Here is a 10,197-nt window from a genome sequence, read left to right as displayed (position 1 = left end):
CTTACAATACACAACATCAAAAACATCAAAATATTTTAAATATAGTGAGGGAAACAACTACTTTTCACGGTAGCCATATTGATGTGAAATAGTAGGGCAAACACAGGTGTTACGAATGACACTAATTAAGGTCACGTGACATTTGGTGTAGCGGAGCCTTTCCTGTGAGCCACGTGCACAACCTTAATTAGTATCATTGATAACACCCGTGTTTACTATTTCATGCTGTGGAAAATGTTTTTAATGAAATACCAGCGCGTTAGGCTAATTGAATGAACAACTGAGTATGAACACATTTAAAGTAGCAGTATGAATGGAGGCTAAAAATAAAATGCGTCATGCGCACATGCGCAGTCAGTCCGCAGTGCTGACTACCACTGCACTCGCGAGGTGAGCCAGCTGTTGAGCTGACAGCTGTCCATGGTGCTGACGCGAGCTAAGCCGAGTGATAAAATGTCAGTTATCTGTAAGGAAGATGAAATATGACGGACATAACATTATTCAGCTACTTACGAGACTGCTGTGTGATAGGGAGGGAGAGAGTTTTACATGTGTCGCGTGTTCGCCATGTTTATTCTTTTTAATGTATTGATCCTAACGATAACATGCAAACAAGGAAAACACTTAATCATATTGTATCCTACTCTTGGATGATTTTCTAATTCGTTTTATTGGATGAAAAGCTTGAGCAGGACCTCGTGGCGCAACGGTAGCGCGTCTGACTCCAGATCAGAAGGTTGCGTGTTCAAATCACGTCGGGGTCATACCTTTTCAATGGCCACAGTCTGAAATAAATGACCAGAAAACAATGTAACACAATTTAAATATACAGTTTAGCATGTCTACTTAGTTGCTCTTAATGTATCATAATGGCATGTTGCAACAAAGCACATCGCTTTCTGATACTTAATATTTATTTTTTGTTGAAAATGTGTTGTTGAGTTGTTAGTTCAACCTTACAGCCAAATCATTTTTCAGACAACCCCGTACTTGTGCACAAGACATTCCTACACCAGATGGCAATGAGACAGTTTAGTAAAATGACTCCTGTTTAGAAAAGGGCCAAAAGTTAGAAAATTTACAAAGGAATAAATGTCTGATTTTTGTAATGTAAAGGCATGTAAGTCCCTCACTCAGTCACATCCGTTACTATATTTAGACAGTTCATTTCATGTGGTCATCAGATGGTGATGAGACAGTTTAGTAAAATGACTCCTTGTGTGCCGTAAGGTAGAAACATTCCTTTGCAAAGGTATGAATGTGTCTAATGTAAAAGCATGTAAACCATCTACTGTGTCACAGCCATCGCTGCATTCAGACGATGCTGATGAAAGTGAAAGGGACTGGAGAATGTCACTGTTACACCTTATAATTATTGAATTTACACATAAAGGGCCAGTGTGTAAAATTTGTGGGCACTGATTGGCAAAATATGGCAAAAATAATATTCAGACATATGTTTTCATTAGTGTATAATGACCTAAAAATTACCATCATTGTGGTTTCTGTTACCCTAGGAAAAAATATGCAGCTATAGAGGGAGCTGATACTCTTCCATATTTAACCCAGAAGCCTTTGAGTTTTTGACAGGTACCATAGGGTTCTCCGACAAGCCAGGAAACAGAGGTGAGGTGTTTGCAGTCTGTCCTTTTAGTTCCAGTAATGTCTACACACTCTTCTTTTAAAACCATTGACCCTGATGTGATTTGAACACACAACCTTCTGATCTGGAGTCAGACGGGCTACCGTTGCGCCACAAGGTCATTCATGATATTTCTTCATGTCACGTGAGAAAATGTCAGGTGTGAGACGCATACAGCAGAACGAACAGTGTGCGGTGCTCTGTATTTAAGGAAACCATTATTAGGTCAAAATCTGTGTGTATGGGTCCCCATTTACTGAGATGTGACTCAGACATCAGATGAGTGCACACTCACCCATCCTACCTGATGCTTTAACAAGCATCAGGTAGAGGGTTGCGGACTCGAACCCCCTTTTTGACCTGATAATACGCTGCTGAAGTAAACCCTTCATTGTGCTAGAGGAGGCACAGTATAGTACACTCCACTGCTGTCTGCATTTACCCTGCTGGAGTTGTTTTTCCCTCCCTGATCTTTTTGAGAGATAAAAAAGCAATAACAATTCCAAGGAGACATGGGTGGATCTGAGTATGAGCTGCTGTACTAGATCGAGTACAGTCCGTTTAGATGTATAATCTCTGTATTGTTAGAAAACAATGGCTCTGACCAGCCATTCTCCACTTCCCCACGTTTTCAACTATTCATACTCCTTTCAGCTTGCATCTACTCATATATTCTTCAAGCCAGAAACTTTCTTCATCATGCAAATTGAAACCAACAATGCTGTTTAGCTCCCAGCCATTTGTGAGGCAGTTCACTTTCTCTCTGAGCTTACACTGTATTTTGCATCCTTCCTTTCACGCTTTCGCAGCTATTCATGCTCTTTTCGACTTTCTTCTACTCATTCATACTTTAAGGTAGAAAATCATTCATTCAACCCTCATAATGTTACACATTTTGAATACATGATGAGGTTTATTCAACTTTCAAACCCCATTCATACTAATTAGACCCTTTCCCACATTTCCACCACTTTCTATTCCATCAGCTGCGTCTACACACAAATCACCAATCACCAACACCAAAACAAAAACCTTAAAATATTCAAAATCTTTCATATAATCTTGATACTATTCAACACTTTCTTCAAAAATTGAAGAAAGTGAAAAAGAGTGCACTCTACCAACTAAGCTACAAGGGTTTTAAATTCTTTATTGTCATTATTCCAGCATGTTTTTTGGCTCCTGCATGGATCCTTGGCTTCTGCTTTCCTTAGTTTTTGTTATACAACCGGGTCGGTGACCAAAGTCAGTTTACTGGTATCCTTTCACAGGGTCTTTTGGTATTAAAACCCATCAATATATGACATTGATGTCCACTGTCAGATAAGTGCCATTACTGTTGCTGGGAGGCAAAAGTTGAAACCTCTAGGAGTAGAGTGTAAATGTGAATGTCCATTCAAAACGTCCACTATCAGCGAGCTTTGCATGCACTGCAGTAACACGTCTTCCACAGAACAGAAAGTGTATGCAAAACTGCAACTGGCAGCATTTGCAAATCCATGAAATCAGAGTGCTAAAGCTGTGCTAACACCATTCTCAGTGTTCACCGCGTACACTGGGCCCAATCCCCGCAAACACAGCAATTAAAGGCTCTGGGCTTAATCCTGACAAAGAAGATTCCTGGAGAGAGGACAGGGTGCAGTACTTGGAAGGACCTGCAGAGGGGGCCTTTCAGCTTTCAGAAATAATGAACAGTGAAGCTCATTTTTAACACTACAGGCTGCTGGTCACTGGTCAGTTGACAAAACTGACTTTATATGAATTGAAAATGCACATATTTAAATAACGCAAAAGGGGATCCGGCAGTTACAACATGACACAAAGCTGTGAACGCATCCTGATGTGTGTTTGAGGTTTAGCAGCTTAAAGTCTTACTCCATTTTTCACGTTCTGCTGCATTAGTCAGGGTTATGGTTAGACAGTAGACTTACATTTCTTTAAGCTATTAATGATTTATTATAAAAAAAAACAAGGTGTGGTAGTAACAGCTGCTAACCAGCATCACTGGGGAAACCTTAATTAGTCTCACTATTTGGGGAAATGCACATGCCTTAGCTTGCATCAGCCTGTGATGATCAGCAGATATTTGATTAGACATTATTTAGTGTAATTTAAAACATCAAGCTGCATCGGCTACACAACCAACTGGCTAATATCAACTAATTACTGTGACTTCATGCACAGACTCATTAAGAATTAGACACACAATGAAATAATATGAATACAGTTACAAAATGCTACAAAATGATTGATCATAAAAGATTGTGATACTTCATATTACAGATATAGCTGTATTGGAGTTTTGCAAGGTAAAAAAAACTATTGTAAATAGGCACAACCTGTGGTAATTGCCACTCTGTTTAGGTAATGCATGTGTGATGGGCCTCTGTAAAGGATTCTGTTTTGACCCTGACGTGATCTGAACATGCAGCTTTCTGATCTGGAGTCAGACGTGCTACCGTTGCACCACAAGGTCACAAGATCATGAAGATGAATACCTAAAATTCATATGATTAGCAGACCTATCCTTGCATAGGCTTGTAGTTTTCAGTGTACAAAAAGGTTTGTCCCAAGATTCACACAGCATGATAATCCAGCTGTAGGACTGATGGGACTCTGCAGAGTTGTACTGGGAAAATAACCCCATAAATATGTGACAGACATTTTAATTTCATTTCATTTATATTCACATGGTTTGAAATTGCTGTGATTCATCCAGACACCAGGTGGCAATGAGTCAGTTTATTAAAATCTGGTGAAAATGCTGGTTTCAAAAGGGTCAGAGGTTAGAAATGTTCCTTTATAGAGGAATGAAAGTAGTGGAGTTTGTAACGTATAGCCAAAAAAATCACCTACCCTGTCACACCATTTCCTGTATTTAGACATTTCTGATGAAAGTGGAAAGGACTGGACATGTCATAAGTAGTGAAATTACACTTGTAAAGTAACTAAAAAGGGGGGAAAGAAAGCAATAAAGAAACAGCAAAGAAAGAAGGGTGAAGGTGGAGAGGGTCTCTGAATTACACTACCTTACTTTTACTACTGGTTAAGTTTCTGTCTTTTAGTAATTATTTGTTATTTGTTAATTAAACTTGTATAAAAACTAATGTGGAAATAAAAGTAAAAACGTGAAATGGTCTTTGAAGCAAACAACTGCAATGAAGTATTAAAAAATGGTTTAACAATAAAAGAAAGACGATGGCAGAAGAATGTAGTAGATGACACATGTATGAATGAATCCATACAAAAGCAGTGTGTGTGTGTGTGTGTGTGTGTGTGTGTGTGAGTGTGTGTGTGTGTGTGTGTGAGTGTTGAATTCTCCGGTGGTGAGGTACGTCTGTGATGACAGTGGGATGTGTCAGGAACGACCTCCTCCACTCCTGGGACCATGTCGGAGCACGTCTGACATGAAAGTAACACCTCACACTGCGAGATGCAGATACACACACGCTTTGTTTACTGCGTCTCGTACGTGATGCTCCTCTGCTCCCCACGCAGGACGAGTCTGTGGATGTGCAGATGAAGAATTTTGGATTTTCCCAGGGTCAGTGATTGTGGAAAACATTTTGTTGTGCAGAGGGGTAAACATTTCCTCAGGTTTAGACCTCATGAGTAAATATTTGGATGGACGACACCTGAATATGAATGTTTTTCCAGCTCTAGAGACATACTTCTCATACTTGTCTAAACCTGCTCATCTTCCGTCTTCCATGTAGCATCATTGCAACATATTATTGTATTATCTGTTAGATGAACATGACCAAACTGTAGTTGTTGTTCCCCCACTTGTGAACCTGGCCTGGACTTGACTCTTTACTTCAGCTGTCATTGTACTTCTCCTGAACTTTAGTGTCCCACACACAACCACACGGTTCGACCGCTGTCCCGCTCCTCCTCCCTGCATTCCTGATGTGCAGCGGCGGACACACTGCGATCCACCACTCATTCACCACTCACCTTACTGTAGGAGTTTGGGGTAAATGAGTGACCTGGCTTCCTGGGGGAGGGGAGGCACTGACATGCTGTAACAAGCCCTAAAGCTGATGGTCAATTATCTCAACACACGCAAAAAGTGTTACGAAATAAAAGTTAAGATTTTGGTTGTCAGTAAAAAATACTAAGAGAAATGAGTTTTCAGGATTTGAAAGAGAGATAGGGATTAGAAATGTGGACTTTTTTTTAGATATTAGCTAGATAATAGATATTTGAGTGATAATTTTATGAAGGAAATACAAGATTCAAGGCATTGTCAGTGCTGTATCAAGATCGAAGAGAGACTGCAAAGGTTCCTCTACTATTTACACTGAGGCTAAATGAGAGGTGAGGGAACTGATCATTGACATTAGAACAGAAGAATGACTCAACATGTGTGAAACACAAAACAACAATGCAAATTCAAGGACACGGAGGGAGATTGGGTGAAAAAATCCCACGTTTTTTTATTTCTGGTATTATAATAATTATTATTTTACTACTACTCTACTATTATTATGTCTGTTATTCCTTAAACCACTTTTATTTTTAAGTTTTTTAACAACTACTTATATGACTATTGTGACAACAATAAACATCTTGAATCTTGATATTTAATCAAGATATTGATCACAAGCAAAAGGGCAATGACAAGAAATTGGTATAAGACTGAAACCCCTACTATAGAAAAATTGTTTAATAGGGGAGAAATGACCTATCTTATGTTATGGTGGCTGAAAAATGTTTTTGTCAGTAAATGTAAGAAACAGATGATTTATGACACAGTGGAAAATGCTTATGGACAAACTGATATATAAATTTCAAGATGCAGGATTTGTAGGTGCTCTTCTTTGTTAAAGGCTTGTAACTGTGGCTGTTTTGTTTTTGCCTTTTGTTAATTTTTGTTTTCTGTTTTCTATCTTTCCGGATGAAATAAGTTACATACACGGTGCCTTTGTTTGTACACTTAACAAAAACACACCCCACAGCTCATAATTATAGATACACTATGTCAACAGAGCAAAAGCAAAGAAACATCCCTTGATGTCATCAAACTGTCCTCAGTTCACTCTATCAGGACGTGTTTCTCTTTTAGTGACCTCTAGGGGGAGTATCAGATGTGTGAAACTGTTAACATCTCAGTTACCATAGAGGAGGTTCAGATCACTTTATTACTGAAACTCTTTTTTAGTGTTTAAAGGTAAGCCACGTGATCACAGACTGACCCTGACGTGATTTGAACACGCAACCTTCTGATCTGGAGTCAGACGCGCTACCGTTGCGCCACAGGGTCCTGATGCAAGTTATTTATTACATTAAATGAATGTACATCAATCCTGCTCCGACTGAACGCTCTCTAAAGAACAGGAATAGTGAGACTGTGTTTGGGTGTATCCCATTCTGATCTTTCTTGGCACTGCAAACAAGATAAAGGCAGTTTTATCATATGGTACGATCCTGCACTAAAGTAAAAACCCTGTGGGAAAAAGTCCACAATCCTGGGAAACATCGTTTAATGTACTGTTCATTGTGATCCAGCAATGTTCCTTTTAATTACAGTGTTGATGGAACATGTTAAAAACACAACAAACAAATCTTAATAACTGGATGCATGACAGCCCGAAGACTGATGGCAATGAATTGAAAGGATGCAGATCAGCTGGAAGAGGGAGTGTGGCTTCAAACATTCCCGGAGAGGATCTCAATGGAGGGAGCTGCAGCCAAGCTCTCTGAACTTCATAATGAGAGACATACTTCCAAAGAAACATAAAGGCTCCATGTTTCTTTTATTTAAGACTTTGTACCCCATTGGATAAATGGCTGGAACTATATTTTGTTTGGTTTATCCTCTAGACCACATGTGTCAAACTCAAGGCCTGTGGGCCGAATACGGCCGAGCACCTCATTTTATGTGGCCTGCAATTTTCTTTCTTTTTTTTTTTTAAAGATGATTTAATTGCATCATAGTTGTAGACTTGACTGTCATTATTTTACTAGAATTAGGGTTTCAGAGCTAGTTATTAATTATTAAGCAGTTTCTGGGACCAATAATCTAATACACAGTGGTGGAAAGAGTACTAAAGTACTGTTACATTGCTAAAATACTTCTCAGTTACAAGTAAAAGTGCCAGTGTTAGAAAAATACTTCAGAGTATTAGCTACTTTTAACCACTGTCACTGTCACTTCTCCAAACTAGTGTTGCAAATTTTGTTTTCCTTAACTGATAGTTGAAAACGCAAACAATTGATTAATCATTAATAATTTTCAATTTTTTAAATGTTTTTTTTTGTCTTTTTTCCATGTTATTTTAAGTCTCTAAGTTTCCTTATTGAAGAAATAGTTCTGCCAGACAAAACAATGTCCAAATTACTGCCAAATTACTGATTATTGATTAAATATCCATGAATACATTTTAATTGGTTAAATTCTTAACAGCAATTAATCTATTTATGAGTAATCATTAACATCCTGACTCCAAATGTGTGCTGCTGCAGCATTTTGTTTTTTCGTCATTGTTTTCATTGGTCCATTAGTAATCAGATCACCTTATTGGCTACTAAAATGCAGATGGAAGGTTTGGATATTAAATTGTACTCAGTACTCAACTATGAGTACTCAGTACTCAACTATGAGTACTGAGAACTGTCTTTTTTATCAGTCGCCTCCCCTTTTTTTTCTTCTTCATGTTATACAAATACCTCTGTTGGTCTGTAAGTAAAATATGCTGTTTCCTTTTTTTCAAGTAAAATAAGATGCAGTAATACAAAATATGTGAGCTTATATCTTGCGATGAAAAAGTACAGTTTGGGGGTTGTCCATGTTGCGCTCGTGTTCATGTTCACTCATTTGGACGACATTTGATCATAAAGAATAAGAGCTGCAGGGCGTGAGTGAAGCTCCTTACAAAGGTTGCAGCTTTTATCAGTAAATTGGGTCAAATCTCAGATCCAGCCTCAGGCCCACTTCTCAGTTTGCACTGCAGTTCAATAATTTAGTCATATATATACATAACATTACTGTAATATATGCTTTGCTATCAGTGGGGTAAGTGCAGCTCAATCAAACACAGATCTTTGGTGTGTGTTCTCAGCAGCTCCATCCGAGAACATCCATATGATTCTTACGGCTCGTTCTGTTGGGAAGTTCTTCCGCTTCAGTCTGACTCATTCAAGTTGACATTCAGCGTCTGTTTATGTGCTCCATGCCTTGAATCATCCAAGCAGTCACAGATAAATCACATCCAAGTGTGGCAACATGCGCAATACTTGTTGCAATAGGCCTGCTGTACTTTAACGCGAGCCTGGATCAGGGTTTGCCAGACTTACCTAGCCGTGACTGCCAAACTAGAAGATCTCCAGCTGATAAGATGATGAGGAATCCCACATGAAGTGCTTGTGCAGCAGGTAGATAGATACCAGGACAGAATTCACACCTGTCTTTAACACTGTGTGTGCCAGCAGGTCCTGCTGATCTGATATTTTGTGAGCCTCCACTGAATTTGAAGTATGCCTCGAACCACAGCACCTGTCCTGGTATGACTGGAGTCAAAGCAAAAACTCTGGCAAAAGTGTTGATTCAACTTCTTTACTTAAGTAAAAGTGACAAACTACAGGCTTTTAAAAATACTCAAAGTGTAAAAGTAAAAAGAGCCCTCTGAAAAATCTACTTAAGTACCAATGTATTTGTACTTTGTTGCCTCTCATATGTACAAAGGGGACAGGTCCTCTTCCATGGTTCTACAGTGGCCCAGAACGGACAAACTGAACACTGGCCGTAGAAACAACTTTTGGCATTTTTTGCAGTTACTGTGGTGTCTTACACCCGGAAGGGGAGGTTGAAGCAAGTTTGTTGCAGTGTGCATGCTCAGCACTAGATGCCACTAAATCCTTCACACTGGTTTCTTTAAAACCATTGACCCTGACGTGATTTGAACACGCAACCTTCTGATCTGGAGTCAGACGCGCTACCGTTGCGCCACAAGGTCACAAAAAACACTCAGTTCCTTTAGGTTTCCAACACACTGGTCCTTTGAATTTGTGTTTTAACAAATGATCACAAACTGTCATACACCTAATCAGAGGGAGAGCTGTACAATAAAAATGAATACTAGATATGAAAAAAATATTAACTTAATTAAAAATAAAAACTGTAGACTCAAACTGTAGAAAAACTGTAGACTCAAATCTAAAACTAACAAATTCTACTGCACTTACAAAAGTAGCAAAAATAAAATAAAAATATACAGGAAATATGCTTAGTGTTGTCTTTGTCAGTTTGGTCAAATTTGTCAACACAACAAATGTGAGGAAACACAGGTCATCACTCTTTATTGTTTATTGAGCTCTCTAAACTAGCTAATTGAAATCAGTTAAAATAATAAATGTTATGGTGCTTTTTATTTAGAGAAAAACTGAATTCCCTGTTCTTGCCCTGTCCAATATATTGGCGACGTTGCCATATGATCCAAAGGCCAGTGTGTCTATGTATATACTGTATGTTTATAGTTGAATTTTGCTCCCAGTACGTCAAACACTGATGCCTTGGGTTGGTAAAGCGTCCCTTACACACTAAAATCATGAGA

General features: G+C 38.7%; 4 non-coding genes across 4 annotated transcripts; 1 reads left to right on the top strand and 3 right to left on the bottom strand.

The window, feature by feature from the left end:
* The first annotated feature begins 692 nt into the window (after positions 1–692).
* trnaw-cca (transfer RNA tryptophan (anticodon CCA)) lies at positions 693–764 on the top strand. Its single transcript has one exon. It is a non-coding gene; the product is annotated as a tRNA-Trp (tRNA).
* A 927-nt stretch (positions 765–1,691) lies between these two features.
* On the bottom strand, positions 1,692–1,763 carry trnaw-cca (transfer RNA tryptophan (anticodon CCA)). The gene has a single exon. It is a non-coding gene; the product is annotated as a tRNA-Trp (tRNA).
* A 5,073-nt stretch (positions 1,764–6,836) lies between these two features.
* trnaw-cca (transfer RNA tryptophan (anticodon CCA)) lies at positions 6,837–6,908 on the bottom strand. The gene has a single exon. It is a non-coding gene; the product is annotated as a tRNA-Trp (tRNA).
* Positions 6,909–9,528: 2,620 nt separating this feature from the next.
* Positions 9,529–9,600, bottom strand: trnaw-cca (transfer RNA tryptophan (anticodon CCA)). The gene has a single exon. It is a non-coding gene; the product is annotated as a tRNA-Trp (tRNA).
* Between the last annotated feature and the right edge of the window lie 597 nt (positions 9,601–10,197).

The sequence above is a fragment of the Lutjanus erythropterus genome, chromosome 21 (genome assembly GCF_056507025.1).
Source record: "Lutjanus erythropterus isolate fLutEry1 chromosome 21, fLutEry1.hap2, whole genome shotgun sequence".
Lineage (NCBI taxonomy): Eukaryota > Metazoa > Chordata > Actinopteri > Lutjaniformes > Lutjanidae > Lutjanus > Lutjanus erythropterus.
The sequence above is the reverse complement of the archived record's forward strand: the minus strand, read 5'-3'. Positions and strand labels throughout refer to the sequence as shown.